Source organism: Myxine glutinosa, chromosome 3 (assembly GCF_964187855.1).
Source record: "Myxine glutinosa chromosome 3, kmMyxGlut1.1, whole genome shotgun sequence".
Taxonomy (NCBI): Eukaryota; Metazoa; Chordata; class Myxini; order Myxiniformes; family Myxinidae; genus Myxine; species Myxine glutinosa.
Window position 1 is genome coordinate 109,659,445 of NC_136263.1, and position 22,238 is coordinate 109,681,682.

Sequence of the window (22,238 nt, forward strand, 5' to 3'; positions counted from 1 at the left end):
CTGGATTCGAATCCTGGTCGGAGGCTTAGCGGTTAGGGTGCCGGCTTGGGATCCTAGGATCCTGGGTTCGAATCCTGGTCGGAGGCTTAGCGATTAGGGTGCCGGCTTGTGATCCTAGGATCCTGGGTTCGAATCCTGGTCGGAGGCTTAGCGGTTAGGGTGCCGGCTTGGGATCCTAGGATCCTGGGTTCGAATCCTGGTCGGAGGCTTAGCGGTTAGGGTGCCGGCTTGGGATCCTAGGATCCTGGGTTCGAATCCTGGTCGGAGGCTTGGCGGTTAGGGTGCCGGCTTGGGATCCTAGGATCCTGGGTTCGAATCCTGGTCGGAGGCTTAGCGGTTAGGGTGCCGGCTTGGGATCCTAGGATCCTGGGTTCGAATCCTGGTCGGAGGCTTAGCGGTTAGGGTGCCGGCTTGGGATCTTAGGATCCTGGGTTCAAATCCCGGTCGATCGCTGAATTAATGCCAAGGGGGTTGACTCAGCCTGTCATCCTTCCGAGGTCGGCAAATTGAGTGCCAGTTCACTGGTAATTCCCTTTGTGTCGCAAGAGGAAAATAACAGGGTTGGTGGCAGTAAGGGCATCCGGCCATAAAACATTGTTTCAAAAATGGGCATTTGCCCAAAAAAGGCAAACCACTGCTCTGCAGGGAAAAATGGCCTCTAAAGGTGGTTATTTCTTCTTTCTCAAATGGAAAGTAAAAGGATATCTTCCTGGATATGAAACATATACTTTATGTGTTTAATAATATGCCATCTCTTATCTTCCCCCATCCAAAACCTTGATCTTTTCTACCCCCGCGAATTCACCCCAGATCCACTTTTTTGAAATAAACTTCTTTCCTGGATGTCCTTGCAGTGTCCATGTGTTTTATACTTCTTCCACCCCCCTCCCTCCTTCCCTCGCCTCCTCCCCCAAGCCCTCTCCCTCCCACGGATCTCCCGATGTCCCTGCTCTCAAATGTTGTGTTTGTGCTTCCCCCTCTCTCCCCATCTTGTCTACCGCTCCCCTTATGATATATTTTATGTGTCTGTTTGATTTTTTTTGTGCGAATAATGTTAGCTCTTTCACGAGCCTCGATCTTGTATACAAAATAAAAATAAAAATAATCCATGACTGTCCAAAAAAATAAAAAAAAATAGGTAGAATCCATGACTCTGGAAGGAGCTCTTGATTCCAAGCATGCGTGAAGGTCAGAAGGTCATCGGTAAATTGACTCCGCGGGATCCGCCCGTGGATGTCATCGGAGAGCACAGATAGAATTGGCGCCGAATGCGAGAGGTTGCCGGGAGTTTTCCTCGAAGGCTTCCGCAGTGTGTTTGCTCATCTAAATGGACAGCGGACGCCTGGAGGGTTTTGTGTGTTTTATTAAGCGAATGTGAAAATGCATGCCACACTCGCGGATAACGTGAGCAATGTGAAAATTGAATTGAGATGCCACGGTCCGCCCAACGCTGCCAGTTGGTGAAAGCCAGAGAAGCCTCGGGATTTTATAGACGACACGAGAGACCGACTGACTTCTGGGAAATTGTGAGCAATGATTATTGCGCATTAGGCCCGCCGGGCCATTCGGCTCTCGGAGCTGTGCAAGTACAAAATAGGCAATACAGGGATAATTTTGGGATAACGAGCGATATATTACTCTCAAATTATACTTATTATTTTGCATCAGAAAACTCACCGGCGTGACAGTTTGTCAGCACAATCCCCTCATCAGCACTTCCCGTGCCTCCTCCACCCAAGCCCTCTCTCTCCCACAGATCTCCCGATGTCCCTGCTCCCCATCTTGTCTCCCGCTCCCTTTATCATATGTTTTATTTGTCAGTTTGTCTTTTGGATCTTGATCTCGATCTTGTATACACACAAAAAAAAGTACAGTAATTTGACCATTTCTAACGACCGCAAATGGAAGCGACCTCCTTATAAATTGTTCATTTTGTTCCTCCTGCGATTACGATCTGTGTCGGAGGTTCTTTTCGGATGATTGGCGCCATGCTCGCCTTTGCTTTTCTGTGTCGCTCGCCATTTTAAAAATATATAGACTCGGCACGAACAAATTTCAATGAGATGGAATGTAATGTCCAATTATCTCGTGGATGTGACACGAGCACTATTGTAATGAGAAGGTGTGATATCTCTTTGGTCATCTGCGCACACCCAATAAAACCTCGAGGTCGTTGTAAGCATAAAATAAATATGGTCCTGCATTAAACTCGTGCCCTGTATATAACCTACCTCACTCTATAGGCCGCACGCTGCATCTCATCGCACATCTCCTTCATGCTTCACCCCACCTCATGTTGTGACCTCTTGCTTCACCGATCGTGCAATGTGCTGCTCAAACGCACTCTTTCTGAAGATATTTGGGTGTCATCAACATCACTTTTTGGTTAAATGATGTGGGTGTTTCACAGCTAAATAATACTGTGATTTTCCAGTTGTGTCTAAAGGAACCAGGAATTCCACTCTTCCCTCAGGTTAGAGCCATTATATCCACGTCTGCGAAGGTGTAAACGTTTAAGAATTGCTGAATGGTAAAACCCTTTTGTCACGTGTAAGATATAAGTTGACATCAGTGTACTTTACAGGCTTTAATAAAGTTCTGTGTTTCCACGGATTTCATGTTTTTACCTCCGCCATGTTTCCATGTTTTCATGTTTAAGTAATTCTTCACCATTGAGTGAGGTGGCCAAAAACGATATACACCAATATATCTCAAAAAGTTACAGATGGATTCAGAATAAACTTGGTGGACAGCTTGGGTATATGACAAGGATGAATTGATTCGATTTTGTTGAAGATCCGAACCTAGATCCAGATATGATAATTTCTAAGTAATTCTTCACCATTGAGTGAGGTGGCCAAAAACGATATACACCAATAAATCTCAAAAAGTTATAGATGGATTCAGAAGAAACCTGGTGGACAGCTTGGGTATATGACAAGGATGAATTGATTCGATTTTGTTGAAGATCCGAACCTAGATCCAGATATGATAATTTCTAAGTAATTCTTCACCATTGAGTGAGGTGGCCAAAAACGATATACACCAATAAATCTCAAAAAGTTACAGATGGATTCAGAATAAACTTGGTGGACAGCATGGGTATATGACAAGGATGAATTGATTCGTTTTTGGTGAAGATATAAATCTAGATCCAGATATGATAATTTTAAAGTAATTTTTCACCATTGAGTGAGGTGGCCAAAGACGATATACACCAAGATATCTCAAAAAGTTACAGATGGATTCAGACGAAACTTGGTGGACAGCTTGGGTGTATGACAAGGATGAATTGATTCGATTTTGGTGAAGATCTAAATCTGGATGCAGATATGATAATTTTTAAGTAATTCTTCACCATTGAGTGAGGTGGCCAAAGACAATATACACCAAGATATCTCAAAAAGTTATAAATGGATTCAGACGAAACTTGGTGGACAGCTTGGGTGTATGACAAGGATGAATTGATTCGATTTTGGTGAAGATCTAAATCTGGATCCAAATATGATAATTTTTAAGTAATTCTTCACCATTGAGTGAGGTGGCCAAAAACGATATACACCAATAAATCTCAAAAAGTTACAGATGGATTCAGAATAAACTTGGTGGACAGGTTGGGTATATGACAAGGATGAATTGATTCGTTTTTGGTGAAGATATAAATCTAGATCCAGATATGATAATTTTAAAGTAATTTTTCACCATTGAGTGAGGTGGCCAAAGACGACATACACCAAGATATCTCAAAACGTTATAGAAGGATTCAGACAAAACTTGGTGGACAGGTTGGGTGTATGACAAGGATGAATTGATTCGATTTTGGTGAAGATCCGAATCCATATCTGGATACGAGAATTTTTAAATGACTTTTTAAGTGATTCTTCACCATTGAGAGATAGGGCCAAAAACGACATACAGCTTGATATTTAATCAATTTGTAGACGAATTATGACAAAACTTGGTTGATGAATTGGATAGGTGACAAGAACAAACCGAAAAAAAATTGGTTCAGGTCTGAATCCAGATCCAGCCTATCAGTGGGATACAAAACGTTAAACAATCAGCCTGGTGGAGGTGTGCGCTCTACTGAGTACCCTTCTAGTTCTAGAATGTTTTGGTCATTTTCGAGATTGATGTAAAGGCTCGTATTATGATATGAATCCTGATATGGCCTTTGTATAACATTATTGTTACATTTGAGTTGTGAAGCTTCAAGTCAGTTATATTTAACATGAATGTGATAAAAGCATGCCCCATTGATGCTGTCAAGCAGGTTTAGGTGTTTATGCTTGCCCTGCACAGCAATCTCAAGATGCGATTGCAATTAGCACATTTGGCACAATGTCCGTTTTGGCGATGACGTGAGCAGCATCAGCACGGTGTCAAAATCACCTTCCATGACGTGGTTGCTTAACTTGATAATCATCGGTGTGCATCCACCTCTCCGAACTGCTTATCATAACCAGTGGCACAATAATCAAAAAGGTCTCTCATTGTTGCACAGCATCGTCATTCATCACTATAAACGTATACCTTTAAAAAAGATACTCTATTACATCGGCACCATCTCAAGAGACACGGAGTTAAAGTATGAAAGCCGTGGAAAGCTGTATATCTGTGATCACATCAACACTGCTGAAAAAATACAGAAGATTAATGCTTCTAATTACAAACTTCCAGAGAACAGACATGGTTGTTACCCCCACCACAAAAGGAGGACGGAGGTTCATGTTTTCACCCATGTCTGTCTGTTTGTCCCTCTGTCGGTGAGTAGATTATCTCAAAGGGTTATGGACAGATCCAGAAAAAAACTTGGTGGACAGGTTGGGTGTGTGACAAGGACGAATTGATTAGATTTTGATGAAGATCCGATTCCGGATCCTGATCTGAGAATTTTAAAAGTGATTCTTCATCATTGAGAGATCGGACCAAAGATGACATATATATATATATATATATATATATATATATATATATATATATATATATATATATATATATATATATATATATATATATATATATATATATATACATACATATATATATATATATATATATATATGTATTTATGTGTATATGTATATGTATATATGTATGTATGTGTATATGTATATATATATATGTATTGTATGTGTATATGTATATATATATATGTATTGTATGTGTATATGTATATGTATATATATGTATTGTATATGTATTTGTATATGTATATGTTTATGTATATATATGCATATGTATATATATATATATGTATATGTATATATATATATGTATATATATGTATATGTATATATATATATGTATATGTATATATGTATGTATATATGTATGTATATATATATATATATATATATGTATATACATATATATATATGTATATATGTATATATGTGTATATATATATATATATATCTATATATATATATATATATATATATATATATATATATATATATATATATATATATATATATATATATATATATTGTAACGAATGTGGAAACGTTACAATGTGAACGTTACAAAAGTATGGTAACATCCTCGTAATGTAAATAATGGTCGCAGCCGTCGTCCTAGTTAATTCCATGAAACTTACACGCAGGTCACGATATATCTTTTAAATAGTGTACTTCCTTATTCCATGTAGGCTAAATATGTGTTTTCCCACTAGATTGACTTTGCATTGTATCAAACAAAATAAGCGTAGGCCCTTCCAATTTCCCCAAAACCTCCCTTCCAATTGCCTTCCGCATTTTGGGCGGTTTTCTTCAAACCACCATTGGCCACGAGGTAGGGTTGGGGAAGAAAGGCGTGTCTCCACCTCGTCATAAGAGGGAAGGAGTGAACCAGCCCTAACAGCCAATCAACACCGCGGTGAGCGACCCGGTAGGCGTGCCCTCGGAGCCGGCGGCTTGATTTCGCCCGAGGTGATAAAAGCGACTGTAAGGGACTGCTTTACGAGATGACTTAGAGAGGCCTTGAGAGATGACCCTGGGAGAGGAGAAAAGAGGCGGACCAAGAGGAGCGGTGAGATGCGAAACACTCCAAGCCAAAGAGGAGAGGTACTCGGCAAGGAAACCAGCTTTGGAGAGACGCGCTGAAAGGAGGGAGACGGCTCCACCCCAAGAAGAGGAGCAGGTGTGCCGAACCAGCGCGTGACGTCTACCGCAGCGGATACACGACGGAGGGTTTCCCGCCAAAACCGCGAGGAATTGCGAGCTGCTGCCTCCCGACTTTGCATCCCTCTCAAGCAATCCACCTCAAGCCCTACCTGCCTGCAATATCCCCTGTGTAAGTGTGAACGTCCTGTCCTGCTCATTGTCTTGGGGTTAAGTAAAAATGAATAGTGTAAGTTAACGATTCGCTGTGTTACTGCTTCTTCCATCCATTGCTGTGTGTGTATAATAAATCTGTTCTTCCTCCGTATTCTTCTTCTTCTTCTTTTTCATTCTCTTTCGATCGTTTTAGAGGTTTCCCGATTGAATATCTGTGGGGCGATCTGGTCAACGTCGGGTGGAATCGGGTTCTAATCGGGGAGTAACTGTTCGGACGCGGTTAAATACACCACCGCTCGGTCAATATAACATCTAAAAGCCGCGTCTGTAACAATTGGTGTCAGGAGTGGGATTCGGACCTGGGACTAAAATTGTTAGGCCCAAATTTTGGAACACCAATTGTACTATTAGAGTAACAATTGGTGTCGAGGAGGGAGATCGGACCCGGAATCGGACCCGAAGCGCGCTTAACGCGCTCAAAATTACAAGCTGCCGAAATTTATTTTGTTTTATAAAACCCGAATTTTGAGATCGCGCCATGGACAATCAAGGCGATCGGATGTCGGTGGGGGAAATAGACGGGTTAGGGGTAACCCAGGACTTAGGGAAAGAAAGGGAGGAGGAGAGCAATGAGGAGGTGGTTGCGGAGGTTTCAGACGCACAAAATGGCGCTCTCGTGCACGTGGTTGAGGGGGCCACGGTCGCGGAACCAATGAGCGCGGCCCAAATGCAAGCCTTCATGGCCCAATTCATGGTGGAAATGCAGAAAAAAAACGACAGTATAGTACAAATGCAGGCGTCCCTCAACCTGCAGAGTGAGCAAATGAGGGCTAATAGTGAGCAAATGAGGGCGGATAGTGAGCGATTGGGAAACCAAATGGGGGTAATGGGGAACCGGATGGATGCTCAGGGTGAGCGATTGGAGGACCAAATGGGGGTAATGAGGGACGAAGTGAGGGGTACCGGTGAGGGATTAGACAAGAAATTTGAGGGGTTAGACAATGGGATAAAAGAGGTGCAAAATGGGTTAATGGGGTTAGAAAATAGGATGGAAGGCAAATTGCGGGAGATAGGGGAGCAATCCGCCCGAGAAATCAAACAAATGGGAGAGCAGATAGAGGAGGTGAAAATCGGGGTAGAAACCAAACTGGATGCTCAGAGGGATGAATTGGGACAGATGAGGGTGGCATCTACAAAAGAGATGGAGGAAATACGACGAGGGGTAAGTGAGGAGGTTTCGGGGCTGCGCGAGGAGGTAAAGCGAGGTGAGAAGCGTATGGAGAAAGAGGTGAGAAATAATACGGCTAAGTTACAAGGGGGAATAGAAGATCTGACGGAGGAGGTGGAACAGCTGACGGAGGGACAAACGAAATTAGTGGAGCAGGTTCAAAAGAACACTGCAGTACTCGGAGGGTTAAAGGCGACACAAAAAGAAATTAAAAACGAATTAATAGCGACACAGAAGCAATGTCAGATGGTACGTGAGGAACTGACAATGAGGGTGGACGAGGTGACAGAGATAATGGAGACAAAGGACCGGCAGGTGAGGATGCACATAGAGACGGTCACGGTAGCCCTAGAGGACGAACTTGAGGAGACGCACCGAGAAATAAAAGAGGTTAAACAAAAATTAGAGGAAGTGGAAGAAGAGGTGAGTGAAATTAAGAAGGGACGGACAGAAACTAAGAGAGAAATCCAGGAGGAGGTAATGGAATATGTACAAGGTCTGTGTTCAAATCATGATGAGGTGCTCACTAACCAAATAAAAAGTTTGCAGGTGGCAAAGAAGGTGCGGGGATTTTTGGGACTCTGCTCCTACTACCGGCGCTTTGTGGCGAAATTTGCGGAGTTGGCCCGTCCCCTCCACCGGCTTACGGAGAAGGGGACGCGATTTAATTGGACACGGGAGTGCCACGAGGCCTTCCAAAAATTGAAGGGGTGTCTAACATCCGCACCCCTTCTAGCTTACCCCACTAGTGACGGGACATTTACCCTGGACACGGATGCGAGCCAGGAAGGATTGGGCGCAGTTTTGTCTCAGACACAGGAGGGCGTGGAGAGAGTGATTGGTTACTATAGTCGGGCCTTAAGTAGGCCCGAGCGAAATTATTGCGTCACTCGCAAAGAGTTATTGGCCATGCTGGCTGCCATGAACCATTTCCACCCGTACCTGTACGGGCGGAAATTTTTGGTTAGAACTGACCATTCCTCCTTGCAATGGCTCCTTCGGTTCAAGGAACCGGAGGGCCAAATTGCAAGGTGGTTGGAAAAGTTGCAGCAGTACGATTTTGATGTGGCCCATAGGGCCGGGAAGGCCCATGGTAATGCGGACGCACTCTCTCGGCGTCCTTGTCTGGGGGAAAACTGTAAATTTTGTGCGAGACACGAGGAGAGGGAGCAATCGGGCGATTCCGCCCCGATTCTCGTCGTCCGGGCAACCCGGGTGAGAGGGCCAATTTTGCCACTAACCGCGGACGAGGAATTTGGAGAGTTGGCTTGGAGCACGGCCCAGCAGGAGGATCCTGTTCTGGGGCCGGTGTTCCAATGGGTCAAATTGGGGCAAAGACCAAAGGGGGAAGAGGTCACCCCCCTCGGGGCGCAAACAAAGGCGTATTGGGCTCAGTGGCAGACCCTGGAATTGAAAGGCAACATCTTGTATCGCAAATGGGTGGAGGTTCCCTCTGATAGAACTTCCTGGCTGGTGATAGTCCCTGACAAATTCAAGAACGTCATATTGCAACAGGTGCATGGTACCCGCTCCGGCGGCCATTTGGGCAGGACAAAGACAATATCTCGGGTCCGCCGGAGGTTCTATTGGGTGAATATGGGGCGCGACATACAGGACTGGTGTCGGAGATGCGACGCCTGTTCTGCCAAAAAGGGACCAGCACGGAGGATGAGGGCCCCCCTTCAATTACATCAGGTGGGGGCCCCCCTTGAGCGGGTGGCTATGGATATTCTAGGACCGCTGCCCCGCACCCGCCAAGGTAATAAGTATATCCTCGTTGTAATGGACTATTTCACCAAGTGGCCGGAGGCCTATGCCCTCCCCAACCAAGAAGCAGGGGTGGTAGCACAGGCCTTCGTAGAAGGATTTGTATGTCGGCACGGGATTCCACAGGAGCTGCACACCGATCAGGGTCGAAATTTTGAAAGTCAATTACTAAAAGATGTGTGCAGACTCCTGTCAATTTGAAAAACCAGGACCACGCCCTTGCGGCCACAATCTGACGGGATGGTGGAAAGGTTCAATCGAACATTGATCCAACAACTGGCATTGTTCACCACCACCCGTCAGGATGACTGGGACGAACATCTCCCGTACCTGCTGATGGCCTACCGAACTAGCCAGCACGGGGCCACCGCATGCAGTCCAGCGTTGCTTATGTATGGGCGGCAGTTACGGGCTCCCGCCGACTTGCTATGCGGTCCCGTGCCAGACACCACGGACACACCGCCGAGGGAGGGTTACGCACGTCACCTGGAGGAAGGCATGGAGCGGGTCCATGCCTTCGCCCGCCGCCAGCTCCATCTGGCGGGGGCCAAGATGAAGCGCAGGTACGACGATCGGGGCCAGGGGAGTCAATACGCTCCGGGGATGAAGATTTGGTTCTTTAATCCCCGGAGGCGGAAGGGAAGGTGCCCAAAACTCACCTCCCCCTGGCAAGGCCCGGGAGTCGTCCTGTCGCAAATCTGTGACGTGGTCATTAAGATCAAAATGGGGCCACGGACCCCCCCTCGGATCGTCCATGCCGACCGGATAAGACCTTATGCCGGCGAGCAGGCGCCCTCATGGATCGCCTCGGCTCTAGATGCCGAGGCAGGACCCAGTACCTCTTGCGACGGGGGCTCGTAGCGTCAGAGGACTGGGGGGATGGTAGTGAGATGCCCCGCTGTGGTGGGATGGCAACGCTGTCATCCCTCACAGAAGGTGGGGGCAAATGCGCAATAGCTTATGGGGTGTATGGCAGTGAAAACTAGCCCGGGTGGGTTAGGTTATATTGGTAGGGATCTAGCGAAGATGACATTAGGTAACGTTAAGTTTAGTTAGTGACTGATACCTGTAGTGGGGACGCAGGTAGATTAGTGTGGATTATAATGACGTGGGAGCGCAATAGTTTAAAGGGACGACTGGGAAGCGCAAGTTTCAGAGGGGAGTAGTTAGCTGAGATGATGCCGTGTGTGTGAGGATTGGACAGGTGAGAATGGAACAGGTGTGATTGCACAGGTGTGCAACTGAACAGGTGTGTGGAGCAGTGTATGAGGGAGTAGTGGTGATTGCGTGTTGTGTTGACCAAATGGTCCAGGAAGAAAGGAGGGTGCAGGTGGCACCAGGTGTGAGGGCACAGGTGTGCAACAACAGGTGAATGGAGAATGGTTGTGTGAAATAAATGGTTGTATGGAATAAATGGTATGGAGTATTGGAATGGATGGTCGTGGAGTGAGAATGGTGGAAATTGTGGAGTGGAGTGGATGGTGCGAAGGTGTGAATGGGGGAGGAGTGGACCCCCATCACGGATACCCGGGGCGGGTAGTGTAAGTGTTAGGTAGAGGGTACAGGTAAATTGTGGTTGGATATTGGCATCTGTGGTGCGGGTGGCAGAATGGTATGTGGATGGGTGCATTAGTGTTGTGGAAATGGCTGGGCGTGTAGCCTGTTAGTGTGTGTAGTTGTTTGGGCACTCCACCACTGTGAGGATGTCGGCCAGGTGAGGCCGCAGGTGGGCTCTGGGAGCCGGTAGTAGTTGTTGTGGATGGGGCCCGAGGATCCGGAGGACGGACCCGGGTAGCCCAGTGCCAGAGGGCACCATGGGGTGACAGAGCCAGGAGAGGGGCTGTCCCCAGTTAGTTAGGTTAGGGTGAGGAGCTAGGTAAGCTCGGGTGGCAACTACAGTGGTGGAGGTGTGCAGGTGGGTAGACCTGTTGGGAGAGCTAGACGTCGCAGCCCAGAAATTGTGCGAGAGCACCGGGAGATGAATCGGGGGAGTGAGACCCCAAATTGAGAAGCACCACAGTTTGGTCAATGGGAATTGGTTTTTAGAACCCATAGTGTAAGTTGGCCAATGGATTGGCAGGGAAAGACCCCGGGGTAGTGTAAAGTGTGTTAAAGTCATTTAGAAAATAGTTAGGATGAAGGATCTCCTCGCACCATCTGCATCCACTCACCTGAGGTGACAGGTACTCCACACCATGCCATGTTTTGATTATTTTTTATGATGCAAATGTTTGGATTGTGAGACGCATCATGACGTGGGTGTGACATTGTGCGTAATTCCATCTCTCCCTCCTTATGAGGATTGATGATGAATTGGTGATGGCAAATTTTGAAGTAGAGGGATTGTGGTGACGAATTTGGTATAGGGGAAATATGGGGAAGACGTGACCGTAGTGACGAATTGGTAATGTGTAGATTTTGTACATATGGGGTAAGGGCAATGGGAAGGGTAGGGTAGGTGACAGGGGGGTGACGTACGGTAGGGACGAGCTTTCTCACTTCGCCCTCCGTACGCATTTCACCTTGCATTGCCTTATTGACGTGTACCCTTGTGACCTTACCCCTCGCTCAATTGTCTTTCTTTTGTCTCCCACATGACCTGTGCGCCATTGGGTGCCGATGGGAGCGTGCGTGAGGTGGCCATTGTGCGCCCGAGATTCCCAGAACCAGCATGCATTGCGTTGATGTACCACTGTATGGACCGCTGTTCTGCGGCCAAGTACCACTTGATGGACCCCAGGTTCTGGGGCAGGGCACCTCTGTTGGAGACCGGCCATAGTGGCCAGGGAATCTTGCTTGCGGACCTCGGTAAGGTGGCACCTATGCCAAACAGGTGGACCACCCTTAGTTGGCCCCTGAGGCCCTAAATAAAAATGGACACAAGTTGTGCTTTTTATTATTTCCAACTTGGCCGCATGAAGCCAGAAGATGTCGGGAAGAACATCGGCCCAGCAGAGAAAGAGAAGACCACCACCAGTTGTTTTGTTGTGTTTATTATGAACCATGGTGACTGCGCACCGGGTGGTGCTTTGTGGTGCTTTGTGGTGCTTTTGGTGCTTTTGGTGCTTTTGGGTGCTTTGGTGGTATTGGTACTGGTGCATCGATGCAATGCGTGCTGTCTCCTCCCTCCCAACAGGAATTTCTTTCTCTTGTTCCCTAAAAAGAAAAAAAAGAAGAAAAAACACAGGTCCTGGGTTGCGTTGTAAATAAGAAATCACGTCATTGTAAATAATGCTCCCCACCGTAAATGTATAGTTTGAGAATAATTCCGTAATTCGGTTAGCTGTGGGCTTGAGTCTGTTAGACAGGGTGCAATGCAATAGGGGGACATACTTATTTGTGTTTTAAAATTGTCACACTCAGGGTCAGGTTAATTGTAGAGGGAATTACACCTACGTGTCACACTAAGTTAAAGTTTAGTAGGCCCGAGTTCGGGCCTGAAGAAAGGAGGGTGCAGTGTAACGAATGTGGAAACGTTACAATGTGAACGTTACAAAAGTATGGTAACATCCTCGTAATGTAAATAATGGTCGCAGCTGTCGTCCTAGGTAATTCCATGAAACTTACACGCAGGTCACGATATATCTTTTAAATAGTGTATTTCCTTATTCCATGTAGGCTAAATATGTGTTTTCCCACTAGATTGACTTTGCATTGTATCAAACAAAATAAGCGTAGGCCCTTCCAATTTCCCCAAAACCTCCCTTCCAATTGCCTTCCGCATTTTGGGCGGTTTTCTTCAAACCACCATTGGCCACGAGGTAGGGTTGGGGAAGAAAGGCGTGTCTCCACCTCGTCATAAGAGGGAAGGAGTGAACCAGCCCTAACAGCCAATCAACACCGCGGTGAGCGACCCGGTAGGCGTGCCCTCGGAGCCGGCGGCTTGATTTCGCCCGAGGTGATAAAAGCGACTGTAAGGGACTGCTTTACGAGATGACTTAGAGAGGCCTTGAGAGATGACCCTGGGAGAGGAGAAAAGAGGCGGACCAAGAGGAGCGGTGAGATGCGAAATGCTCCAAGCCAAAGAGGAGAGGTACTCGGCAAGGAAACCAGCTTTGGAGAGACGCGCTGAAAGGAGGGAGACGGCTCCACCCCAAGAAGAGGAGCAGGTGTGCCGAACCAGCGCGTGACGTCTACCGCAGCGGATACACGACGGAGGGTTTCCCGCCAAAACCGCGAGGAATTGCGAGCTGCTGCCTCCCGACTTTGCATCCCTCTCAAGCAATCCACCTCAAGCCCTACCTGCCTGCAATATCCCCTGTGTAAGTGTGAACGTCCTGTCCTGCTCATTGTCTTGGGGTTAAGTAAAAATGAATAGTGTAAGTTAACGATTCGCTGTGTTACTGCTTCTTCCATCCATTGCTGTGTGTGTATAATAAATCTGTTCTTCCTCCGTATTCTTCTTCTTCTTCTTTTTCATTCTCTTTCGATCGTTTTAGAGGTTTCCCGATTGAATATCTGTGGGGCGATCTGGTCAACGTCGGGTGGAATCGGGTTCTAATCGGGGAGTAACTGTTCGGACGCGGTTAAATACACCACCGCTCGGTCAATATAACATCTAAAAGCCGCGTCTGTAACAATATATATATATATATATATATATATATATATTGTTACGGTACGCGGTTAAGGATGTTGTTTGCCGAGCGGAGGCTCCGTGACCGAACAGTTGTTCCCCGACTAAACCCGATTCACCCAAACGTTGGCCGTATCGCGCCACAGATACTCAATGTGGAAAAGACTAAGACGACGAATGCAAAGAGGAAGAAGAAGACGTACAGAAGAGTAACGGGGTTTATTATTATTTACACACATAAGCAAAAAGAGCAGTCACGGGTATTTACAGCAGACATGAAAACGCAGGTAACACAGTGCAAATTACTAGCTTATACGGACTGAGTTTACTACCCAGGACAGCACAAACAGAACAAACTCACGTACGCAAATGGATGGAAGGGTAGGAATCGTTTGGAGGGATGAGCAGGTGTGATCACAGGGCACAGCGAGCAGGTCCACTCCGGGCGGGAAACGAGGAGCCGGCAGCTCCTTGTATTCGGCTTTACAGCGCACGCCGGCAGCTCCTTGTATTCGGCTTTACTGCACACGCCGGCAGGGTCACTCGGCAGGTTGAAACAGGGCTGGTTGAAGTGGCTCTTTGTCAAAGGCTTTTCGTATCTCTCACGCAACTCCGGTGCAACTCTGAACTCTCTCCCGGTGGACTGCCGACCCTCTTACACACCTGGACTCATCTGCCGTATCTCTGGTGTCGCTTGTCCCAGCGATCGTCGCACCCTTCCGTCTAAACCTTCAGCGCGGGTCTGACACGCCCTCCTCGGTTTCGGTACCGCCCCCCCCCCGTGCTCTGTTTCGTGACCTTGTGTGGTAATCCCACGGGCTTGTCTCCTTATTTGGGCATGGCGCCAATGGCACGCCCCTCGTGGCGAGCCACGGGCTTGTTTCCTTATTTGGGCATGGGGCTGAACAGCCCCACCCTTCGTGGCGCGCCCTGGGCCTGCCTCTCCCGGGCGACCCCGCCCCTCCTGTTCAAACAGAGCACGGAGCACATATTCACTATAGCAGCGAAATGAGAGGGCGTGCACCCTACGCTTGTGAACTGCTTTACCCACAGATGGAGAGTTTGGCTGGGAAATGGAATTAGTGAAGGGGAGCTATTCTTAATTGATTCGGTGCAATGGAGTGTCATTCTAATGGAAGACAAGGCCTTACTCTAAAACACATAATAAGATATAAGCTACTGAACAAGGGTTTTATCGTGTCCTTCAATGTGGTGTTTCATGGAATAACTACCGGGACGCCCTTTTTACCTTTACACAACTCTGGAGGCAGGAGGGGCCATATTCAACCAATGTTACACCACAATTTACCACTACAATACACACAATCAAAAAAATGCAATCCTCATATCCGCAACACTGCACCCTCCTCCTCTTAGGCACGTCCCGGGCCTATAACTTTAATTTAGTGTGACACGTAGGTGTAGTTCCCTCTACTTTTAACCTGACCCTGAGTGTGACAGTTTTAAAACATAAATAAATATGTCCCGCTGCTCCATTGCACCCTGCCTAACAGACTCACGCCCACAGTTAACCGAATTGCGGAATGGTCTTCAAACTACACACTGACGGTGGGGAGCATTATTTACAATTGACGCTACTTTTATTTACAAAACTAACCCAGGACCTGTGATCGTTCATTCTGGGGGGGGGGGGGGGGGGGGGGGGAGACAGTCTGCTCTGCATCGACGCACCATGAAAGCACCCAAAAACGCACCAATACACCCTCAAGCACCAATCGGTGCAGTCACCATTGTTCATGAATGTTCATGAATAAAAATAACCAAACAACCCCTACCCTGCAGGTGATCTCTTGCTCTTCGGCTCCCTCTGCTGGCTATTTGCTCTCTTCCAGATGTTGTCATTTTCTTTGCTAGCGGCCTATTTGTATTAAAACTTGCACCAAACGTGTCCATGTTATTTTCTTTATTTATGGCCCACAGGGCCGACTACATGTAGTTCACCTGTGGGGCATCGGTGCCCTGTGGCCAAGGTCCGCCAGCAAGATTTCGGGCCTTCATGGCCGGTTCCAGCAGAGGGGCCATGCCTCAACCCATGGGGTCCATACATGGTGCTCGGCCACAGGCATGTGGTCCATAATGTGGTGCATCGATGCAGACAGCTGGTTCTGGGAGTTCCGGGCGCACAATGGTGGACTCACGCACGCTCCCCTCGGCGCCCAATGGCGCACAGGTCATGTGGGAGACAAAAGGGGGAAGACAGATGAGCGAGGGGTAAGGTCACAAGGGTACACATCAATAAGGCAATGCAAGGTGAAATGCGTACGGAGGGCGAAGTGAGAAAGCTCGTCCCTACCGTACGTCACCCCCCCTGTCACCTACACTACCCTTGCCCTTACCCCATATGTACAAAATCTACACATTTACAAATCCGTCGCTACTGTCACGTCTTCCCCATATTTCCCCAATACCAAATTCGTCTCCACAATCCCTCTATCCAAAATTTGCCATCACCCAATTCGTCATCAATCCTCATAAGGAGGAAGAGATGGAACAACAAAGCACAATGTCACACCCACGTCATGATGCGTCTCACAATCCAAAACATTTGCACATAAAAAATAATAAAAACAACCTGGCATGGTGTGGAGTACCTGTCACCTCAGGTGAGTGGATGCCGATGGTGCAAGGAGATCCTTCATCCTATCTACCCTCTAAATGACTTTAACACTCTTTACTCTACCCGGGGTCTTTCCCTGCCAATCCATTGGCCAACTTACACTATGGGTTCTAAAAACCAATTCCCATTGACCAAACTGTGGTGCTTCTCAATTTGGGGTCTCACTCCCCCGATTCATCTCCCGATGCCCTTGCACAATTTCTGGGCGGGGGCGTGTAGCTCTCCCAGCAGGTCTACCCACCTGTACACCTCCACCACTGCAGTTGCCACCCGAGCTTACCTAGCTCCTCACCCTAACCTATCTAATTGGGGAAGGCCCCTCCTGGCTCTGTCACCCCTTGGTGCCCTCTGGCACTGGGCTACCCGGGTCCATCCTCCGGATCCTCGGGCCCCATCCACAACAACTCTAACGGCTCCCAGAGCCCACCTGCGGCCTCACCTGGCCGACATCCTCACAGTGGTGGAGTGCCCAAACCAACTACACACACTAACAGGCTACACGCCCAGCCATTTCCACAACACTAATGCACCCATCCAAACATCATTCTTCCACCCGCACCACAGATGCCAATATCCAACCACAATTTACCTATACCCTCTGCCTAACACTTACACTACCCGCCCCGGGTATTCGTGATGGGGGTCCACTCTTCCCCCATTCACACCTCCGCACCATCCACTCCACTCCACAATTTCCACCATACTCACTCCACTACCATCCATTCCAATACTCCATATACTTCACACTACCATTTAATCCATACACCTGTTCCTCATACCTGTTGTTGCACACCTGTGCACTCACACCTGGTTCCACCTGCACCCTCCTTCCTTCCTGGACCATTTGGTCAACACAACACACCTCACCATCACCATCACTCAAATACTGATCCATACACCTGTTCAGTTGCACACCTGTGCAATCACACCTGTTCAATCACACCTGTTCACCATACACTTCCAATCCTCAAACACACGGCATCATCTCATCGAACTACTCCCCTCTGGAACTTGCGCTTCCCCGTCGCGCCTTTAAACTATTGCGCTCCCTCGTCATTATCATCCACTCTCAACTACCTGCGTCCCCACTACAGGTATCAGTCACTAACTAAACCTTAACGTTACCTAATGTCAATCTCTAGGGCCCTACACATTATCCAAACCCTCCCGGGCTAGTTTTCACTGCCATACATCCCATACACTAGTGCTCCTTTGCCCCCCTCTCTGTGAGGGATGACAGAGTTGCCATCCCACCACAGCGGGGCATCTCTGACTATAAATTTTGCTCGTCCAATTTCCACTCAATCAAAAATTTGCCAATCATCTGCCAATCACTGTACCATTACCAATCATCACTCTGCCAATCCTTTGCCAATCTTCAAATTTTGTTTTTCTAATTTCGGGGCCAAAACACTATCCTCGTCACCACAGTCTACTTACTAGTGCCTCTCGGTGCGCCAATTCATGTCTACAGCCCGGCATTGTAAAGCTGAGCAATGAATTCGGGTGGTTTGGTCACCTGCAGGTTGAATCTGCCCGGCTTTCGGTGCAGGGACGGGGGCTTACCCGGGCCGAGATCCCACGCACCACCTCGGCACGGAGCCATCCCATGGCCCGATCTCGACCTGCCGGAACGTCTCAACAAAAAGGGGTCGCCATGATGACCCTTCCTATCGGGCTGCCCGTTCCACCTGGCGGAGCACGGACGTGGCCGTTCCAAACGCGGCCCAGCGTGGATCACGTACGGCGGTCCTTTCGAACCCGCCGTGGTTCGGATCCCCGCTGGTCCTCGCCGTTGATGCCTCACCTGCATGCTTACACGCATACGCTACCCCTTTCTTGCTCATACATCCAGCTGTTCCCATGCTCCTCGTCGTACCTTCTCTTACACACCTCGGTACACTCATTCCGCTCACAGACTTGGTCACACACCTGACCACCGAACACCTTTGCACACACTCGTCGTTCGCACACCTCACCAACACACCTCTTTGCGCCCCCTCCTCGGTCACCTCCTCCGTGACAATCACAGGTGTGCTCTCACTCGCACACCCAACCACGTGCCTCACTACCAACTCAAGTGTGCATTCCCACACACGCTCTACCCTTCCAGGTGTGCATCCTTCCATTCCAGGTGTACATCCTCTCTCACCTGTCACAACCAACTCACGCTCCGTGTCACTCTCACTACTTTCACCACCACGCTTGACAACGCACTCACCCTTACTCTCGACAGCGCACTCTTACCTCATGCCCCTGTCCGTTACACACCTTTCTCACGCATCCTCTTGCGCACACTCTCCCGTTACTTCCTCTGTAACACTCACCACAGGCGTGCATTCTCCCTTACTCTTGACAGCGCACTCTTTCCCCATGCACCTGTCCGTTACACACCTTTCTCGCGCATCCTCTTGCGCACACTCTCCCATTACTTCCTCCGTAACACTCACCACACCGCGCTTCCATGTGCTCCCTCGCACACGCGCTACGACCAACTCACTCTTGACAGCACACTCACTCCTTGGCGCGCACTTTTTCCTCACACACCCCAGAGTCGGACATTCTCACACACCTCCTCCTTCGCACACCGTACCCGTCACACACTTCACCAACGGCCTCTTACGAACACCCGGATCCAAATCAACCCCCAAGCCGACTGAAGCTCCCCTCACATCATGTACATTTCCTCGTATATCGCCACTCACCTTGGCACCTCGTCTCCGCACCTCCTTCGCCACCTGCAAACTCTTTATTTGGTTAGTGAGAACATCATCATGATTTGAACACAGACCTTGCACATACTCCATCACTTCCTCCCTTATCTCCTTTTTAGTTTCCCTCCGTCTCTTCTTAATTTCACTCACCCCTTCTTCCACCTCCTCTAATTTTTGCTTCACCTCTTTTATTTCCCGGTGTGTCTCCTCAAGTTCGTCCTCTAAGGCTACCTTGACCGTTTCTATGTGCGTCCTCACCTGCCGGTCCTTCGTCTCCATTACCTCTGTCACCTCTTCCAACCTCATTGTCAGTCCCTCACGTACCATCTGACATTGCCTCTGTGTCGCTATCAAGTCATTTTTGATTTCTTTTTGTGTCGCTTTCAACCCTCCTAGTACCACAGTGTTCCTTTGAACCTGCTCCACTAACTCCGTCTGTCCCACCGTCAGCTGTTCCACCTCCTCCGTCAGATCTTCTATTCCCCCCTGTAACCTAGCCGTTCCATTTCTCACCTCTTTCTCCATACGCTTTTCGCCTCGCTTTACCTCCTCGCGTACCCCCGAGACCTCCTCACTTACACCTCGTCGTATCTCCTCTTTCATCTCCTCCCTCTCTTTTGTAGATGCTGCCCTCATCTGTCCCAATTCATCCCTCTGAGCATCCAATTTGGTTTCTACCCCGATTTTTACCTCCTCTATCTGCTCTCCCATTTGTTTAATTTCTCGGGCGGATTGCTCCCCTATCTCCCGCAATTTGTCTTCCATCCTATTTTCTAACCCCATTAACCCATTTTTCACCTCTTTTATCCCGTTGTCTAACCCCTCAAATTTGTTGTCTAACTTCTCACCGGTATCCCTCGCTTCGTCCCTCATTACCCCCAATTGCTCATTCTGAGCCTCCATCCGGTTCCCCAATTGCTGACTATTAGCCCTCATTTCGTCCCTCATTTTGTCCATAAGGGCCCCGATTTGTAGCAACAAAAGGTCCGAATCCAACGGCGGCGCTGCTACGGTCGCGGGCGCGGTTAAATTTGGTGCCGCTACACCCACGTGCGCGAGGACGCCATTTTGTGCGCCTGATACCCCCTCAACCACATCCTCCATATACATTTCCCCGAGGTCCTGGGTCGATTCCACCCCGTTTATCTCTCCCACCGGCATCCCGTCGCCTTGACCAGCCATGGCGCGATTTCAAAATTCGGGTTTTTCTTTAAAAACAAAACAATTTCCAGCAGCTTGTAATTTTGAGCGCGTTAAGCGCGCTTCGGGTCCGATCCGACACTCCTGACACCAATTGTTATGGCCAATAGTACAATTGGTGTTCCAAAATTTGGGCTAAATAAATTTAGTCCCAGGTTCGAATCCCAACTCCTGACTACCAATTGTTACGGTACGCGGTTAAGGATGTTGTTTGCCGAGCGGAGGCTCCGCGACCGAACAGTTGTTCCCCGACTAAACCCGATTCACCCAAACGTTGGCCGTATCGCGCCACAGATACTCAATGTGGAAAAGACTAAGACGACGAATGCAAAGAGGAAGAAGAAGACGTACAGAAGAGTAATGGGGTTTATTATTATTTACACACATAAGCAAAAAGAGCAGTCACGGGTATTTACAGCGGACATGAAAACGCAGGTAACACAGTGCAAATTACTAGCTTATACTGACTTAGTTTACTACCCAGGACAGCACGAACAGAACAAACTCACGTACGCAAATGGATGGAAGGGTAGGAATCGTTTGGAGGGATGAGCAGGTGGGATCACAGGGCACAGCGAGCAGGTCCACTCTGGGCGGGAAGCGAGGAGCCGGCAGCTCCTTGTATTCGGCTTTACAGCGCACGCCGGCAGCTCCTTGTATTCGGCTTTACTGCGCACGCCAGCAGGGTCACTCGGCGGGTTGAAACAGGGCTGGTTGAAGCGGCTCTTTGTCAAAGGCTTTTCGTATCTCTCACGCAACTCCGGTGCAACTCTGAACTCTCTCCCGGTGGACTGCCGACCCTCTTACGCACCTGGACTCATCTGCCGTATCTCTGGTGTCGCTTGTCCCAGCGATCGTCGCACCCTTCTGTCTAAACCTTCAGCGCGGGTCTGACACGCCCTCCTCGGTTTCGGTACCGCCCTCCCCCCTCCCCCCCGTGCTCTGTTTCGTGACCTTGTATGGTAATCCCACGGGCTTGTCTCCTTATTTGGGCATGGCGCCGACGGCACGCCCGTCGTGGCGAGCCACGGGCTTGTTTCCTTATTTGGGCATGGGGCTGAACAGCCCCGCCCTTCGTGGCGCGCCCTGGGCTTGCCTCTCCCGGGTGACCCCGCCCCTCCTGTTCAAACAGAGCACGGAGCACATATTCACTATAGCAGCGAAATGAGAGGGCGTGCACCCCACGCTTGTGAACTGCTTTACCCACAGATGGAGAGTTTGGCTGGGAAATGGAATTAGTGAAGGGGAGCTATTCTTAATTGATTCGGTGCAATGGAGTGTCATTCTAATGGAAAACAAGGCCTTACTCTAAAACACATAATAAGATATAAGCTACTGAACAAGGGTTTTATCGTGTCCTTCAATGTGGTGTTTCATGGAATAACTACCGGGACGCCCTTTTTACCTTTACACAACTCTGGAGGCAGGAGGGGCCATATTCAACCAATGTTACACAACAATTTACCACTACAATACACACAATCAAAAAAATGCAATCCTCATATCCGCAACAATATATATGTATATATGTATATATATGTATATATATATTGTCATGCAACCGCCGAAATTAATATCTGGTGGTCGCGGATGCCGATCGCGAAGGCTTTAACTGCCGAGGCAAAAACTCAATGGCGGATTCCAAAACCAAAAGCACCCAAGCGCGCGGGATGGAGGGGAGCGAAGAGAGCCCCCGCAGCCTTATCTATTAAAAGCAACCAGGAAACTGCGTTTAGGTATTTGTACAAGAAAATAATACAAGGGTTTATTGAAATGAAAAAGGCAGGACAGGAAAATGTGACGATAAACCTAAGGTAACTAAATTGGGATCCCA

The 22,238-nt window shown here is 48.3% G+C and overlaps 1 protein-coding gene across 4 annotated transcripts in view; it reads left to right on the forward strand.

Moving 5' to 3' along the window:
* The window catches only part of PAWR (pro-apoptotic WT1 regulator), a 166,313-nt gene that overhangs the window by 42,236 nt on the left and 101,839 nt on the right, over positions 1 to 22,238 (forward strand). The window lies entirely within an intron of this gene.